The sequence below is a fragment of the Odontomachus brunneus genome, unplaced genomic scaffold (assembly GCF_010583005.1).
Source record: "Odontomachus brunneus isolate Ranch 3 - 2012 unplaced genomic scaffold, Obru_v1 Obru_scaffold_037, whole genome shotgun sequence".
Lineage (NCBI taxonomy): Eukaryota > Metazoa > Arthropoda > Insecta > Hymenoptera > Formicidae > Odontomachus > Odontomachus brunneus.
Genome location: NW_022639487.1, coordinates 2,170,760 through 2,186,797, shown reverse-complemented (window position 1 = coordinate 2,186,797; position 16,038 = coordinate 2,170,760). Strand labels below are relative to the sequence as shown.

The 16,038-nt window shown below is 42.6% G+C and overlaps 1 protein-coding gene across 1 annotated transcript in view; it reads right to left on the bottom strand.

Moving 5' to 3' along the window:
* The window catches only part of LOC116843969, a 269,149-nt gene extending 253,869 nt beyond the window's left edge, over nt 1–15,280 (bottom strand). The window contains exon 1 of the mRNA XM_032814975.1: nt 14,425–15,280. The gene's annotated coding sequence lies outside the window, so the exon portion shown is untranslated. The remainder of the gene's footprint in view (nt 1–14,424) is intronic.
* Nucleotides 15,281–16,038: the final 758 nt, after the last annotated feature.

Here is a 16,038-nt window from a genome sequence, read left to right as displayed (position 1 = left end):
TATATATATATATATATATATATATATATATATATATATATATATATATATCTACTTATACTCTAATATATTTTCTAAATAAAAGGAAATATACATTTTCTTAAAACCTCTTAAGAAAATCTTTATTTTTCATGCACGTATGTGTAAGCAAAATTATTTATTTTGCTATACACACGCACACATACGAACACACAGAGTCCACTAACGAAAATTTTCCACCCCGATTATTTAACTTCTATTGTTATTCAAGATTTTTTGGTAGCTATTCCAATTAAAGGAGTAAAGTGATAGTTAAATTTATTATGATCATACAGCCTCTTTAAAATTAATATTGACGTGTATCGGCATTTCTGACAAAAATCGATTGGTTACAGAATAATCGGGGTGGAAAATTTTCGTTGGCTTTGTATACAGAATGTACCTACCAAATAAATATTTGCTATTTCATAAATATATATTTTTCTCAGTATATTCACGAGTATAATACCCGAAAGATATGGATATTATACTCGGACACTAGAGTATTCGGGCAAAAGCCTGAAAGACCCGGAATATCCTACGGATACTTAACACTCACTACATGAGTAGTCGAAATTGACGGCACTAGGGAGAACGTTCGCGTCAGCGTACATCACGATAATTCACCGTTTCATTTCCGCGTGAGAGCGTTTTGCGTTAATTGTCCTTTCACGGCTAACGAAATAAGGGAGAGAGAAAATGAGAAAGGGGAAGGGAGAGATGTGCATTCTAAAACACAGGAGCGTTGAATATGCCGTCAACGAGAAACGTCGCGAGACTAGACGGCGCGTTAATAATTCGCTAACGTTTAAATGACTGAACAAATTTAGCGGCGCGTAAGTGCACGTAAGTGTAAATAAATCCTACTTACGAGAGAATGCCGGCTATTACAGGTGCGCGTAAATCTAAAGGAATGTCTACACTGGAAGTAAGCAGTAAGAAGTAGGAAGTAAAATTAAGAAATTGATCAACCACAGTCGAATGTGAGAAGAATAATCAGCTATGATTAGTCAATTTCTTACTCTTATTTCCTACTTATTACTGCTTAATTTCAATGTAGACGCCCTTTTTCTGATCGGTATGTTCCCAGTGAGATTCGAGCAAATCGCACAAATATAAAACCGAATCCTTCTTCGAGTTTTCATTAGTGTTACGTTTAATCAGTCCTGAGGGCGTCTCTTTCCGCGTACTATCGGCGATATTAAATAAGCGGATTAGCCTTTCGCATATCATTGAGCGGTCTCGCACGTCGAAGATCAAAAGACTGTTTGATTTCTCATTAATTATCTAAGTGGCCCTTCCGCGACCGATAATTACTCCGGATGCGCTTATGAAAAAATGAAAAGAAAAAGCGAAAGAGAAAAAGCCGGCGATGAAGATAAGAGGAAAGGGCGGAAAGAAAATCGATTATCTGTCGACGGAAACGGGAAACGGGCAAAGGCGTCGTGGGTGAGGAAAGAGGAGGCGAAAGAGAAGGTACGATTTTCATCGGCGCGTAAATCGTCGACGTGAAAGGCTTGGTGACGACGATGTCAGATTGGGACATCTTTCGCGCTGGTCTCTCACGTTGCTCCGACAAGTGAGTTAGGTTTGAATTTATGCTAATTAGGTGACCTTCGTATTCGGCGTCACTTATTCGTCCGGAAACCGCGAGTATATTGAGAGCTAGAGGCCACGATAGTCTCGAGTATAGTCTCTTGACTGCTGGAGTTGGACGCGTGGGTGAGTTCGACGTGCGCGTTGCCACCAAACAAGGTAGCTGCTCGATCAACTTGGCCGCGTAACTTACGCCGTGCTACACGTAAAAGGAGACGGACAGTTGGCCGCAATTCGCAATTGTAACGACGCAACTTTGTACAGTCGTTTGTGTAAAATTTACGACACCTGGATTTTGGACAATTTTCTAATGATGTATTGATATTGAAACAACGATATTGAAATTTTTGTTTACACATTGCTTTTGTGTATACTTTGTGTATTTAAACATTTGACAGCCCTCAAATCTCCCCCTCGATGCTTGAGCTCATGTATAGAAGTTTATAGTCTCGTTAAGGGAAACTTTTGCTTTAGATGGCCGAAAAATAAGAGGCGAACTTTTTTCAAAGAAATGCACAAAGATACTCATCATGCTTGGTAAAAATGCATGTGGATCTCCTATTTTTCGGCTATCTAAGCCAGAACCTGCCTTTAAATTTGCATGTTCATAAACTTGTCGCAAAAGAAGTGTCGCGTGTTTTATGCAAACGACTACACGCTTTGAGAACGTAGATAGCAATGTAGATTTTGCTTCAACAAGGACGTATTTCCGAGATATTGCTGTACTTTCTAAACTTCTTGGAGTGAAATTTCACTCAAAAAGCAGGGCATCGAATCATTCAAATTGTATAGAGTATAGAGTGAACGTTTCATGAGTCGCCGAATGAATATTTTCACTAGAAATTGAAAAGTGAATTTTATGCACTCCACCGTCACAGAAATATATTCACTCTAATCGATTGAAGTATTCGCTCATACGGTGTCAAAAGCTACTCCAAACTAGAAACATTTACTTTTACGATTTCCAGAGATAATATTTTCACTGTCACTCCGAGTGAAAATATTGTTACTTTTCGCTTGCTTTGAATGAAATTTCACTCTAAAAAACTTAATAGAAAAGTATTCCTAGATTAGAAACCATTAAATTCGTTCCTCATTAATGTTACAATCATAATTTCAATTTATCATAATCGACTGGAACATTCGCTCATATGGAGTCAAAACCTAAAGTTAAGTCAAATGTATTATTTTTACGATTTCGAATGACAGTACTTTCATTTCGCTTCGAGTGCTGCCGCTATCAGTACACAGAGAAAAATATCATTTCACTGTTAAAAGAAGCAATCAGTTTCCTTCTTTTAAATAATAGTTATCTTCAGCAAAGAATACTTTCATGATAATAGTCTCCAAATACGTTCATCACAAATATTAGGAAAACTCACACATTAGAGCTTTCAGAAGAAGAATTTATTTTCTTCACAAGAATATTATGGAACTTTATCGGAGAAAATGTTAGTCTATGTCTATGTAACAAGCAAAACGAATTTTGACTTCAATTTAACTTATTCTTGATTGAAGTACTAAATCTACTAGGATTCATAATAAATTTGAACAAATATGCGATGCTTCGGATGAGCTTGTAATAGATTCGCGGACGTATAAACTCATGAAATACTTGGAGCATGTAATATTTACTTGCATGCAGTACACGTAATTTGCTGTCTGTATAGTTTTGAGTGAAATTCCGCTCCAAGAAGTGTCGAGAATAATTGCTCGTCGACGAAGAACGTCGTAGAGTCGCAGGAGTCAAATTTGCGAAGGGAGTCCCCCGTGTCGGAAGTGTTAAGCACGTTGGAATCAATTCCGGTGGCGCGTTGACGCTCGCCTCCCGCGCCGCGCGTTATTAACATTCGCGCCGTATAAGCGACGTGAAAAATCCCCCTTTTTATCCCGGCGGCTCCGCCATTTGCGTGATTGCGTATTCGTTGGTGCTAATGAACACAGTGGCTACGATCGCATCGGTCTCAATCAAGGCGCTAAATGCATTACTACGGCCGCACTGAATCAGCGTACTAATCCTATACCGTATTGTTAGACCTTAATACGCGCGCTAGACGCGGGATATCACAGTCAGCCGAGTGGCAATAGGCGCCACGTATTTATTTCCCGCATCGCCAAGCAAACTGTGAATGGAAGATATCGGACATCTCCCCTTGCTCAGGCAACGTAGATTGAAAACGACGAGTGTTCTGTTATTGTTAAACTCACTCCGTTTGATTGTTAAACCGAGCGGCTTGAAATTTCATCGGAATGAGTATACTCTCGTGTAGAATTGCTGGATAAATACCGTGCGCGAGCGCGACAGATTCCCAAGATACTTAATTAACGCCGTTCTTCTCCTTTCGCGTCTCGTAACAGACGAGTCGCGTGTCTATTCACTGCAGATTCGCGCGGTGGTTTTGTAGCGGACTCGCGCGAATGCCTCCAACGCGGGTCGAAACTTGGCGTTGCAAACTCCAGCGGAATAGAAAGAGACCGCGACGTAAAATGGAAAATGACGGATCTCGCGTTTCTAGGATGAAAAGGCAGTCACATGTGACTGCGCAAACTTTTGTTAATAGTTCGGCTCTACATCGTTCTCTCCTGTTCGCGGCCACGCCGCTTCAGCTCGTGCGCGCGAGGGGATATTATTCTCTTTTGTTGTTTTCATTTTCTTTCCTCTTTTTCCGCGCAATTCGCGAAATACGATATTCGTCCGGATGGATGGTCGTGCCGGAAAAACGATGGCATGTCAGGATGCGGCACGCGTGGAAATTGGGGCGAGGGGCTTGAGCATAATCGAGACCTCGGCGAGGACCGGTAATTCCGCTCATTCCTTTAATTACCTTTTTAATTTCGGACCGCTGGAACAACTCTTATCGTGGGGCGTCGGAAAAAGCAACGGCGCGGCGCTCTCTAAGAGGGGAATTTGTGCCATTACGGGCCTGGCATTACTTCTTACTCGGTGTGCTAACGGCGAAATTCAGATAATACGACGTGTCTGGAGGTAATAAAGTTTTAAGAAACGTTGTAAAGCGCGGAGGAACTCGCGCGCGTTTTGATAGCAGAGTAGATACCGCGAGTAGACACAGCGAGACATTAATGAAACAATCGCTCGTGAATCACGAATGCGGGATTTTATCTCGCGGTAACGCGGTATTTAGCCGCGAGTTTGTTTCCGGTGAGCCCGCGGCTCGAAAGTCGCCTAAATTATTTCGTGCGCGCGCCGCGTTATTAAATCCCACGTTGCATAACACGCACACTGCGGCGTTTCGTACGGAATCGCGATCGAATCGCGATAATCCATTTACGTAGCGCAGAATCGCGCAGAATGCGACTATTCACTAACTCAAATAGGATCGCGTAAACTGTTTGTTTACGCCGACTTTTCCAATTATCCGTCGACGAATTAGCCCAGGGGCGCCCTGCGTGTCTCGCGCAGTCGTTGGAAAAATACACATTCGGCTCTCTGTATTCGTCCAAGTGTCATGGGCGAACTGTTATCCCCGCTTATCCCCCACGTTGCTTAATCCGCCGTCCTAAGTCGGGCATTATGGCGCATCGTTGTTTTATACAGGTGTTCCCAGATAACCTGGTTGCGCTGTGACGTCATAAAGCCGGCCGATAAACGGTACCGGCGGCGAGAGTACGAGTGCGGCCGGAGAGAGCGGCGCTTCGAACAAAACGAGATAATGCCCTCGATAAATTATATATACATATGCACACATATGTGCACGTATAAATCAAGCATCGACCGGCAGGTTGTGCCGCGCGTGCCGGCTTTAATCGCGGTAATCGTTGTAATTCTATGGGAAACGGCGCTTCGTTACTCTCGGCTACGTCGAGTATCCACTCGAGAGAGCCCTTTCGCATGTATCCATACACACATATACGTATTCACACGATCACCTAATTTAATCACGACAGTCTCCCCGTTCGGCGGTGGAGGCGCGTCGAGAATCACACGAGCCGCGTCGGGGTTGCCTCTAGAAGTCACCGCCCGTGCAAGTTCCCATAACCGTGCCCAACTGATGAGACCCGACGCGATGCGTAAATCTCGTGTCGCGCGCGCTTTTGCGGTCCGCTTCGGCATTGAGGAGAAAAAATTGTTTTTCCTCTTGAAAACGCATTTTATCAGAGATCAATAAGGATGATGTCGCGGGGATATTTATCGTCGCGACGTGTTACCGTGGCGGTGGCGGGGTGGTACAGGGGGGTGAACGAAAGGGAGAAGGAGGGGAGAGGAGGAGAGGTGATGCATAAATTCGCCAGGTCTGCTAAAAAGCGGGACACGAGTCGGCGAAAGGACGAGGAGAGGGCAAATGGACACGGTGAGGAGGAGGGGGGGACAAGAGGGAAGTCACCGAGGGAGGCTGGAAAAAATGCCGGCAAAAAGAGGATCGTCGAGAATGTGGCGGCAGAGTCTGGCCGCGCGGGTGATGCTCCATACGCGCTGCATAAACCGCAATAAATTTCAATGGATGCCAAAACACTTTCCCCCTACTTTCTTCCACCGGCTGACTTATCGTGTGTCTAGTTACTCTAAGCAGAGCTTGGCCACGACTGTAGTTTTATCAAAATCCTGCGAGAGAGAAGGATATATTTTCAATCTCTTTCTTTGTCTATCTCTCCTTAACCTTATCTAATCTAACCTACTGCGATAAGAGTACTGTGATTGGATATTGTGTGGGATTTGATAAAACATAGCGGATCAATCAAAAGTTGCTCTCTTTTGGCCAAACTCTGTTTAGAATAACTCTATATACGTCCGAATATCCGCGCTGTAGATACACACCGGCCAATTCATCTTCTCGCGAGCCTCGAGAGCGGTTTTGACTTCGGACAAGAGAGACGTGCGGTTTTCCTCATCCGACAAAGCGGCGAGATACATCGCGGGTATATTCGTCGGTCTGTCTAGCCGACCTAACGTAGTCAGTGGTACAAAATTCATCGTGTATCAATGTGTGAAAAGGGGCGCTTTCGAGAGTCGTTCTTTGGAGCTTTCCAACACGTGCCAATAAATTGTTAACGTCAACGATAAGGTCAGTCGGACGTAATTAATCGTGCTTGAAAGTGTGTACAAACCGAAGAGGTAATTATTTATTTGTAGCCACGTTTACTCACGAAAGTTAGAAAGCATCAATAAATAAGGAGGAATGCTTTCGAACTTTTCAACACGTAGACATCAATTATTGTGTCGAATCGTTGACGGTGAAGTCAGACGCAACTGAGCGTAAGATCTCTTTGAAAGAGTGTACCGGAAGAGAGATGATTATTTGCACATACGGAGAAAATGCATATGTTGCATTAAAATAAATGCTTTGTCCTGCATTTCATCAATTTACATACATGAAAATTTACTGGAAATACACATTCTAAATCTTAGTATAGTGAGAACAAAGTTTTTGGACAGAGTACGGCCAAGTTCAGTCTCATTTTGCGGTATACGAAATCTTAAATTATTTTTCGATAAAATTGTACCCATTTATTGTTGGGCAGATTGAAGATATATAAGTATCAAAGTAATGCGTCTCACCATTTGGGAGAAAATGGCCCAGAAATATAGGTAATCTGTCGAAATAAATGGTATCGTTAGGACCTTTATAAGAAACGTATAGGAAATGTTACAAGAAATGGGAAAGATGAAAGTCTTCGTCAATAAAGTATATAATACGGATTATAAATATTAATAATATTTATCAATTTAGAGTGACTTTTGCTAAGCTCTGATTAATTTTATCGTCAATTAATTCCGTTGTAACCAGCAGAATTGTCCAATATCTATTTACTGGTCACGCAATTAATCGAGGATTAAGTTAATTTAAGAGAGCTTGGCCGCTGTCTTCATTTGTAAGATAAAAGTTCACTTTGCAGAAATAAAATTTATTTCGTGGAAGTAAACATCATTTCACAGAAATAAACTTTATTACTGTTCAAGTACTTTTTTCCCAGTGTAAACTTAGTATTTCAATCACGAATATTAAATAATATTAAAGAAAAAATTCGATTTGCTTGCTACATAGAGTCGAATCAACTTTTTCTTCGACGAAGTTCGATAATATCCTCTTGTAAAGAGAATAAATTTCATCTTCTGAATACATAATAATGAGCTTTTCTAGAATATGTAATGAAAATGCAATTTAAGATTGTATATAGTTAAGAAAATACTCCTTCGAGGTAACCATTAATTGAAAGAAGAAAAGTAAGTTGGAAGTATAATCGCTTTTCTTAACAATAGAATGTATAGTAATAGTATTTGTATACAGACACATTACTCCACAACACTCGCGGAAGTTACGGAAAAACGCGAACGGTAAGAGTCTTGGGATCGTTATGTGCAGATATGAGTAGAAAAAAAAAGGATAGGCGGGTTTTTCGTTTAAGCGCATTGAATACTGGCAGTAAGCGTGAAAGCTTACAGTGCACTTGAAACCAATACAATGTATCGTATGACATGCGAGCAACATTCTGTTTTTTTTTTTTATACCGACACTTTTTATTCCGCTTGCGAAACTTGTCGATCTCGACATCCGTCACTTCGGATGAATGTGTTTCGCGCGAAATTATCGGCTTCGCACGCTAACGAAACGTTAATTCGCGACGACCGGCGGAGAGATATTGATTTGTTTAATAACTTCGCGCGCACGTACGCCGCGCAATGACGCGTTGATTAAAGCTATTGCGTAATTATTTTGCTATCTGCTGTTTGGCGCTCCCCCGCGCTCTCGTAATAGAAGACACGTGACGAATTTAATAACGCGCGTTTGTGCGCGCACGCACAACGAACCGTCGTCAATCATCGTCATCTTTCGGTTCAGTCAGTGTGGAATACATTTCCAATTCCAATAAGCGAACGGAAAATTAATTTACATGTAGTACATACTACAGTAATCAGATGTTGCCGATGGTATCTGCGGTGACATGCCGGGAATAAATGCATTAACGCTTAATAATAAGCTCCAATAGGCGTCGTTCTCCAAAAGATCACTGCGGACTGCGGACTGAATCGTTCGCCAAAAATTAATACACCGCGCTTCCGTAATACAATATATAATACAACAGATATACAACAATCGTATACCCCGTAATAATGTTCTTTATCAATATATTAAATACAGTCACATTGTAATCTCAAATGTGTCGGGAACACCATGAGAGAAAAAATATCTAAAGAATGAATATTCGGTGTGGACACTAATAACATATTTACCTCTAAATCTAAAATATTTTACTTAAATGCAATAGACAATTACTTTCGTCAAAAGCTGAGATTTTAAGAAAATGTATGTTTTCTTATTATATTTTATACTATATATTTTATACTAGCTTAAACTACACGGCATTGCCTAGACTTTTTACATTTAGAACTTAAATTATCACAAAGTGTCAAAGGGGATAAAATTAGCGGGAGGGGGTGAAGTGCTCAGGTTTGTGGTAGTTTATATTTTCCGAGGTCCTAGAGAGTATCTGTACAAAACGTGGCTAGATCGGTTAAAGAGTTCAGGAATTTATAGGAAATAGAAGAGACAGATATTCTATATTTTATACATATACATGGTGTTCAGGCAACGGAGCCACAGTGTACAGATAGAACACATCAATCTGGACAAAAAAGTTCTCTACCATTTTTCAAATTACCATGTAAAATTTTGAGTTCTTAATCAAAGAAGATTGGTGCATTATCGCGCATGGTCATACATAAATCTTTAGTTAATAGCTAAAAATCTATGTAATCATTTGCGAAATGGCAAAGGACTTTTTCGATCAGTTTGACCTAATTTACGAGCATATGATGGCAGACGTCGTCCCATCACAGTTCTACTGTCTACGATTTACGATATTAATCATTCTTCTTTCACTAATAACTCAAAATTTTACGTAGTTTGAAAAATGGTAGAGAACTATTTGATTTAAATTAATGTGTTTTACTTGCACATCGCGGCTCCGTCATCAGTTATCGGACATCCTGTGTATGTATTATAAATTAGTGTATAAATAAATATGTTATAGTACTCATCGAATATTTCTTATTTCTTAGACTCTTATTTTCTCTCTCTCTCAGTACAGCGAAAAATTGTTCTCCTTTTTTTAAACCAAGGTTCTATAAATCTCACGCACAGACTGTAGTTCGACAGATGTGACTCAAAGGGCATTAATACACCAAATAATTAACCATCTGCGTACAATGTTGGGTCTGTGGGACTCGAACGAATATTCGATCGCTTATCAATCATCGTGAAGAGTCCTAATTTCGAAATAGCGCAAATCTGTTTGCAAATTATAATTTTATTGCGTTACTATCTTATAGTCGAGGCTCTTTTATATTTCTGCACGGAGAAAACAGTATGGTTGGCCCACACATAAATCTGCTTGCGACCAACCGTATTGTCTTTTCCGTGTGAAGACGGTATATCCAAGAATATCGATTTTCAACAAAGTTACAGTAGTTGAAAGTTGCCCGGCAGACCTAGACTGCACACTGTATGTCCCTAAAAATATGATAATACGCGCAGGATTTAATGACCCATGATAATTAATAGCTGCGGATTTTTCAATCATACAATCGTAATCCAAGATTCGTGGCTATCAATAAGATTCTTTAATAATTGCGCGTTTCGTGTCTGTTCTGTCTTCGCGACGAAGAACGAGCGTCTAATTGCCGGAAGTGTATCACCAATCCATTTCGATCTACAAGCACGTACATCGCAAGCACGAGAGGAGGGCGGATGTCGAAGTATCGGCTGTCGGCCATTAAGCGACACTTAATGCCTTAGAGAATGTCGTAACCGTAAAGGTGTTTGATTTTTCTGCCAACCGGGATAGCAACCAGTCTGTCGCGCTAATCATTCGCGTTTCCTTCGGAAATCTGGCCTCCAGCGCCAGCAATCGTCCGCATCTCGATACCGGCGAGCGTAGGAAGGAATTATGATTATAGCTATTATTTCGTTTATTTAGCAGATAATATAATATTATCAGATAATCGCTGATCACGTTTCTCACAGATATGATTACGGCGGACTCGCGCACAAACATGTGAAACATCAGTGCACCCGTGTTTACTTGTTTGTTATTCATACCGATCGGTTGTTGCGTTTTGCGTTATTTCGTCACTGTTCACGATTTCGTGGACAATTACATCCGTTTATCCAGCAATAATAGAGCGTATGTGAATTAATCGTCGGCGTTAAATGCGACGTGTCAAAATTTACGCCGCGTAGCGTGAAGGAAAGAAAAACGAGGGAATGGCGGAGGAAAGGCAATCAAGAGAGGAACGTGCGAAATAGCGTAGAAATATTTTGCGCATCGAGATGTGAGGAGACACAACGATCGGAATAAAGGATTCGATATAGCGTTGTTTTTTCGTTTGTGAAAACCTCGAGTATTTGCGAATTATAATATGGTGATCTTTTGTTAATAAAGCGCGTCTGATGATGAAACGGCGGTTCGTCGTCCTCGAGACGCTCTCAATTGAATTTCGTTCCGTCTGCATGCACCGATTTACATCTCGCGCCATTTTTACCGCTTTGAACGCGAAATTAATAAGCAGTCACTCGATTTCGTCCCGCCAGCCCAGTCCTCGGCATGCAGAGCGAGAAAGAGATTGAGAGAGAGAGAAAGAGAGAGAGAGAAAGAAAGAGAGAGAACAACATGTCGATATCGGGCGAAATGAGGTTACCGCCGTCATTTAGTTGCAATTTATGGGAAAATTTCTTCCGATACTTTGCAGATCACCGTGAGAAACAATTCGAGTTTTAAACTGCATTACAGAGGCAATCTCTATGGGAGAATAACAATTTTCTGTTGTCGATTAAGGCTTCCAGATGGCCGCTAAAATAAAAGAGCGCGGATTATAAAAAAAAGGGGAAATTGATAATATCTTTTTTCCTTTTCCAATAACAAGCGCACATTCGATACTTTCCACGATAACTCTGAGAATTATATCTGCCAGTAGTGCGATTCTGTAACTCTTAACGACAGTGTCGTTATCGTTATGTTGTTCTTGCGCCGGTATAATATATGAAAAGAAAGCTACGTAATGACAACATAACGATAACGACACTATCGTTACAGAATCGTACCATAAGAATCGTAACGTATTGTTTGAACCTACAGGCATGTTGCACATTGCAACGATTGCGCGAGAAGAGAGAAATATTTAGTTGAAATTAAAATATAAAATACACGATCAACATTCAAATTGCGAAATAGATTTGCAAGCTTTGTGAAGTTAGATGCAATTGCGGATGAAATTACTTAGTTAGACTATTTAGATGGCTATTAAAATCAGAGTGAAGGAATTATAAAAACAGGAAAACTGATAATACATTTTCGTCTTCTAATAACAAGAGTATTGAATACTTTCCACGATAACTCTGAAAATTATGTTTGCCGGAAATCGTTACATCTTGCTTGAACTCGCATGCATGTTGTATGTGCAACATGCATAAAAGAAGAGAAATATTTATTTGAGATTAAAATATAAAATATACGATTAACGTTTAAATTGCGAGATATTAAATGTGCAAGCTCTGCGAAATTAGTTGCAATTGCGGGGGAAATTATTTAGATAGCATGTCCAGAGAGACAGCCTTCAGATGATCTAAATCAGTAAAATAAAGATGACCAGATCGCGTAAAATAAACGCGGGGATTATAAAAACAAGAAAACTGATAATATTTTTTTCTTCTTCTAGTAACAAACGTATTGGTTACTTTTCATGATAATTTTGAGAATCATATTTGTCAGGAATCGTTACGTCGCGTTTGAAGCCACGTACATATTGCACGTTGCAACGTGCAGCACGAGAAGAGAGACATACTTATTTGGAATTAAAATATAAAATATATGATCGCGCGTGCGCGCGCGTGACATTCAAATTGCGAAATATTAGATTTGCAAATTTTGCAAAATTAAATGCAATTGCGGGTAAAACCATTTAGGTAGCGTTCAGAAAGAGATGACCTTTAAATGGCCACTAAAATAAACGGAGATTATAGAAACGGGAAAATTGATAACAATTTCGTCTTTCTCTAATAACAAGCGCATTCGATATTTTCCACGATGAGTTTAAGAATTATATTCGCCAGGAATTGTTACATCCCGCTTGAACCCACGTGCATATGGCACGTTGCAACGTGTGTGCACGAGAGGAGAGAGATATATATTTGAAATTAAAATATAAAATATATACGGTCGTCGCGTGCGACATTCAAGTTGCGAGATATTAGATTCGCAAACTCCGCGAAATTAGTTGTAATGGCGGGTGAAATTACTTAGATGTCGTCTAGAATATACGTAGAGATTATAGGGACCGGAAAATTGATAATATATTTTTTTCTCTAATAGCAAGCGCATTCGATACTTTCCACGATGAATCTAAAAATTATATTCGCAAAGAATTGTTAGGTCCAATTGCTTGAACCCACGTGCATGTTGCACATTGCAACGCGTGCACAAGAGAGATATATAGGGTGTCCCAGATTCTCCTTCGCAATTTTTGTAGAACGTATTGAGGTGAACATAAAAGTCCCATATCGTTTTGCGATATTCGCAGTAAATCTCGAGATATTAAGTAAGGAATATTGGTGAATGATCATACGTGATCATAATAGATGAGCTGCAGTGACGCCGTCTGCCGTTGTATACTTATATATTAGGTCAAACTGAACAGTTCTATATCATTTTGCAAATGACCACATACCAAATTTTTAGATATTAATTAAAGAGTTGTGCATTATCACACACAATCAGGTGCATAATGCAAAACAATTTTATTTCATTAATAATTAAAAATCTACGTGGTTAATTGCAAAATGATAAAGGGCTGTTTTATTAAATTTGACCTAATGTGCAAGCATACAACAGCACATGTCGCATGTACAATTTATCTATCATATTGAGCTTGATGAATCTGTTTTAGTTAATATCTTGACAAAATGGTATAGGACTTTTATGTTTACCTCAATCCGTTCTATGTTCTTACAAAAGTTACGGAGGAGAGTTTGAGACACTTCTCCTCATTTCCTCTGTATATTTGAAATTAAAGTATAAAATATGTACAATCGCGCGCAACATTCAAGTTGCGAGATATTATATTCGCAAGCTCTGCGAAATTAGGTGCAATTGCGAGTGAAACTATTTCCAACGAGACAACAATTCGCGCAATCCCTCTGTGACGTGAGAAACGTGCAAGGGATGTCGAGTTTTGCGTATTGTTAATCCATCTTCCAACAACAGTTCGTGTTACGTGTTGAGCGCAAGGAGCGTGTATAGAGATATACGCCGAAGAGCATATCTCTAAACTCGCACACACGAGGCACCACCGTTGAAGCGTTCACTCGCATGCTTGCTTGCCCAATCGCATTAGATCATTTTCATTCCGCCGCGAATCACCCTCGAAACGGAGGATTAACGGCGAAGCGCAAGAGAGGCGCGTCGAGTATCGGACGACAGGCGGGGAGGGCCGCGGGGGAGTTAATTTCTCCACCCCTTTGGCTTCGATTAAACGAATTGCGAGAGTCGGACGTTTCGAGTGCGCGAGATCGATCTTGCCGCGACGTTAAAGGGCATAGCTCCCTTCGAGGGCGAGAGCGCGCGCTCCGCTTAATTCAGCAACAATGGCAAACACGGCCGCGGTGGACCGCCGCCGCCGCCGCCATCCTCGAAAAGACCGACGTCCTCTTGGCCCGAAAACGCGACCGCTCCTCACTCTCTCTCTCTCTCTCTCTCTCTCTCTCTCTCTCTCTTTCTCTCTCTCGCGCCCTCTCCGCCACACGTCTGTGCCCTAACCTGATATAATCACGTACACGTGCGTGGACACGACACACATACCTACACCTGTTTCCGCACACGTCGATCATCCGCTCTCTCATCCCATTGCGCGCAGCTCGCGACGTGCCGGGGCGACGACGGGGTCGTCGTTGCAACGCGACATCGCGCGATCGGATCGACTCTTCCTTTTCGATTGGCTCAGGAAGCGATCGACGTCGCCGTCCTGCTGTTCAGCTCGGACCCAGCAGGGGTCCACGACACCGGGCCACTCACCCGCGACTTCGTTCCTCACAGTTGCGGCACATTCGCGACGAGCACACGTGGATCACGGTCACGATCGGCACACTCGCGATTTTCGCCCCGCTTTGCGGAAACGGCTATTCGTTCTCTTCGTTCTTCGCAAGTGCTGTCCTCTCTCTTTTTTTCTCTCCCTTTCCTCCCGACGCGGTTCCTCGCAACAAGTAGAACCGTCGCAGCCGGGGACTCGGCCCACGATCGGCCTACGATCGCTTCGGCTCTGTTCGACGGCTTCGCGAAACCGGGTTGGCCAGTCGAAGGGGTCGAATCGATCGCCCGCGGCTCGCCGACAGAGTTATCGATAATCGGCGGCTCCGGTGCTCTTAAATCCCCGCCGAATCGCGCAGCAGCCTCAGCTTATCGGGCGTGCGAGAGCTTGTCGGCGCCACGTGACTGCAGGTGCACCATGTTACATCAGCGAACAAAGCGGCGCGACGTGGACGATCAAACGGCCGGCGCTCTGTTCAAGCTCGTAACGCTTAATGAGCCGCGATTACGCGCGTCCCATACATACGTTCGGACAGGCGAAAGCCGGAACTTGAGGCGTCAGATGCACCGGCAATCGAATTATCGCGTTCAATTGTTCGCGGTGCTTCGCTTAATGCCACGCACGTGCCGACACGCCACTGTCATCGTCACCGCCACCGCCACCGCCGCCGCCGTCGTCGCCACCGCCGCCGCCGCCGCCGCCGCCGCCGCCGCCGCCGCTGTTGTTGTTTCTGTTGCTGTTGCGATTGGAGAGTCGATTGTCGCCGGGAATCGTTCCTCGTCTCCGATCGCTTTACTTTCTTAGGGTGTCACAGTGTCAGCTAATTATGAATTATTACACCCTCCAAAAGCGTCGAATCGTGGAAAGTGACGCGGGAATTGCGAGAAAATCGTTCGGGCGTTACTTTCTTTCTCTCTCTTTCTCCCGGCCTTTTGTGTGGGAAGGGAAATTAGATGCGCTATGTAAAGTTGATGTACAAATGTTTCCGCGCGCCGAGATCACCATTAAACGATACCGCGGCGCTTACTCGTGACGTTCGCGACGTCCGTCCGACCGCAGAATCGACGTCTCGCCGCCGACGAGAAATTTTGAAAGCTGCGCGTCCGGCTCACCGGATATTTTTCCGGTGTTTGGCCGCTTAATTAAATTCTCCGGCAAATATCGCGCGCACACTTTGCCCGTGGGCACTCGCCGGCGCGTTATTGACTACGAGAGCCTCCCGCTCCGAGAGGCCGGAGCTCTCGCTGTGTGAGACGTCTCGGTGAAACGCGCGCGGTTCTATCGTCTCGCACGCGGCGGTGCGGTGCCGCTTCCCGAGCTCTCTTCCTCAGCAAGTGGCAGGTAATCCCTCTTCCCTCGATCTCACATACGGCGATGCTCGATCGTGC